Here is a 3,378-nt window from a genome sequence, read left to right on the forward strand (position 1 = left end):
GTTGAGCCGCATTTCTATTGAGTTTAAGAAATTAATTTTATATTTTTATTTTAAAATTATAATTTTTAATAATAATTAAAAATAAATTATAAAAAATAAAATATCTTAAATTATTTAACATGTAAAATATTAAAAAAAATAAATTTAAATTTAAAAATAAGATTAAAAAAATATTAATTTGTTATTATGTATAATAAAATTAATATAAAAATTTATTGATATTATTTAAAGATTAGTTATTTATAAATATTATTGAATTTATTTATTTTTTAATCCTATTTAATTAGAAACAAATTTAAAAATTTATATCCAAAATATTTTTTTTATCTCCATCCATAATTCTAATAGATAAAAAATATAATTTTTCAATTTTATCTTGAACCTCTTTAATTATCTTTAATTTTATTATTTTTTAAGATTATTAATTTTTATTTTGATTATATTATCTCATCATATTATACACTATCGTTTCTCTTATCATTATTATTATATTATTATGTTGCCTTGTTTTATTTTATTTTTTCTTCTTCTATTCATCCCAATCGCAATTGATTATCACCGTACCATTATTCTAACTCTCATTTTTGTTTGTCACTCTGATCTATAACTATCATGGTGTTAACTTTTGAGTTATTACAAATTTTTTAAAGGAATTTTTTTCTTCTTTGATTTAATTTAGATATCTAGATGTATACTTATTATATAGATCCTTATTATTTTTTAGACTTACTTGTTAAGTCATATTTTATTGCTTTCAGACAAAACTTAAGATAGCAACGATTCAGATTTTTCGTTAATTAAATTATAAAATTTGTCAACAATTATAAAAAAAATAATATCAAATATTTTATATCTTCTTAAAAGAGTAATATTATATGGACACTACTATTTTAGCTACTATTAACATATACAATTGAATATAAAAATATTACATTATTATTGAATATTTCCCCTATTCTTAACACTTATTTGTAATAATTCTTAATCTAATATCTATAACAATATTATTTAGGACAATTATGGAAGGTTTATCGAATCAAAATTTAAGAAAAAATAAATTATTATTAATTAAATAAATATACATGATTCTTACCTATGTTTGGATCATTCGGTCTATTACTTGGACCAACTTCACTGTTATTATTAGTATTGAATATTTAGAAAATTTGTTATTAGCATGAAAATATATTGTAAAAGATAATTCATATTAAATGATATACTAACTACATAAATTTATTAATGGGATGTATAACTTAACTGGCACGCCTTCCTTTTGGCGAGGTATTGCTGTCTCTGTTCTTTGCTCATGTTTTGTCTTCGTCGCCTGGCATAGTCTTGCCAAGTCGGTCGACCACTTTCGTTGGTATCCTGTGTCAACGGTAATTAATCAAAACAAACATATAAACATAGTTTCACACTTTTATTTAATGACAAAAAACAAATTATATCAGATGAAATGAGAAAGATGCATAAAAAATGGATGATAAATGAAGGAAGTTTTTTTAGTATCAGCAACGTGAAGTGAGAAAGAATAAGGGAAGAAAGAGATATTTATTATAGAAGTTATGTGGATTTATAAAATAAGAGAGAACGTGAATGAAGATGAGGCAGTGAGAGTATTGTAATGCGGAATAACTGACGTGGGGTAGATTATTAAAAAGGATAAAAATGGAAAAAAATTTGGACACCAAAACAGGTTTTGTCATTATATATTGTTATAGATAGATATATTGTTATAGATTTATTTTAATTTAATTATGTACGAATTTGCATGTACTTGAATATCAGTACTCTACATCATTAATTGTTTAGGAAATAAACATATTAATATTTTAACAAATCATTGGTAGGTGCAATTTTTTTTTGCGTCTTTTCTATGTTAATCAAATAAGAATTTAATTTTGATGTTCTATTAGTGTAAAATAGTTTGACATGCATCTAATTACATAATGCTATTAAAATTAAACTCATCAAATAATCAGGGTTATATACCAAACAATATTATGGAATACAAAATCATTAAATTTTTTGTTATATAATTTATTTAATTTAATTTAAAAATAAATATTTATGTACTCAAATTTTAATTACAATACTTTACATAATCAATAATTTAAAAAAATAAAAAAATAATATCATTCAATAAAAAAAATTTAAAAATTGAGATTTAACTAAAAGGTAATAATTTGTAATCGTAGTGAATGGAAGCGATACAATCATGATGTTGAAAGAAGGAGAATGATGGCAATAGTAAAAATATAGAAAAGTGCATCTAGTGGTGAGAGTAAAAGAACTATGAATGAGATAAAAAAAATTAATAACAGAAGAATGAGATCAAACTCTTAGTATAAAGTACTCACATATAGAATATACCAAAAACAAAATGATAAGATCTATAAAAAATTATTTATGGCTGCTAATTATTCTTTTCCTCCTTTTATATCTGGCATCGAAAATCAACATTTGGCATCGTCGTTATTTAGTTAAAAAAATCATAATAATTCATCCAAATAATTGTTATATACAGAGAAGCACATTCAGAATGGAGAAAAGAATTAAGAAAAATTGAAAAGGATAAATTATTGAAATGAATAATTGAAGAAGAGGTTACGCGTTTCTACGTTTATTAGTGAAAACACAGAATGAAAATGAGATAGAAGAATATGTGTTGTTGTTAACGGTGGAAGTTTTTTTATTTAAAGTAACCGACGCATGCATGTAAGAAGAACTTCTATCATTAAGAGCAATATTGGAATATATAGTTGGACACCAAAAATTCTGTTTTGGCATTATATATTGTTATAGATATGCATATTTTTTGTGTCTTCTGTATGACAAATACAATACTTTATATAATTAAATATCAAATTCAGTACTCTAAATAATTAATTATTTAAAAAATTAGTATACGAATATTTTAAGAAACACTTGATAGGTGTGATTCTCTTGCATGCATTATATACCAATTTAATATGACATATAATTTAATTGAACACTTCCTCCATCATAAATTATTCTTTTGTTCTTTTCATACATGCTTCTAAAACCTACATTTATCATAGTCATAGTCTATTTTAGGAAGTTGTTTGAGTAAGAGAAGTAAAGAAAATTAAAGAAATGATAAAAAAAATAAATTATTTAAGTGGAGGATTGAAAAAGAAGTTACGTGTGAATTTTTTTGTAACTGATAGTGAAATGCATAACTGTAAAGTTAGTTTTGGATTGTGTTGACACTTAGCAGGATTAAAATAGGAAAGAAAATTGGACACCAAACTTGAAGTTTTCGCATTATATATTGTTATAGATACTAGCGTGATACTTGTGCAGTTGTACGGAATCAATGTATTTTCAAAATTTAAAAATAAAAAAATATTAGAA

This window comes from Arachis ipaensis, chromosome B06, assembly GCF_000816755.2.
Source record: "Arachis ipaensis cultivar K30076 chromosome B06, Araip1.1, whole genome shotgun sequence".
Classification (NCBI taxonomy): Eukaryota; Viridiplantae; Streptophyta; class Magnoliopsida; order Fabales; family Fabaceae; genus Arachis; species Arachis ipaensis.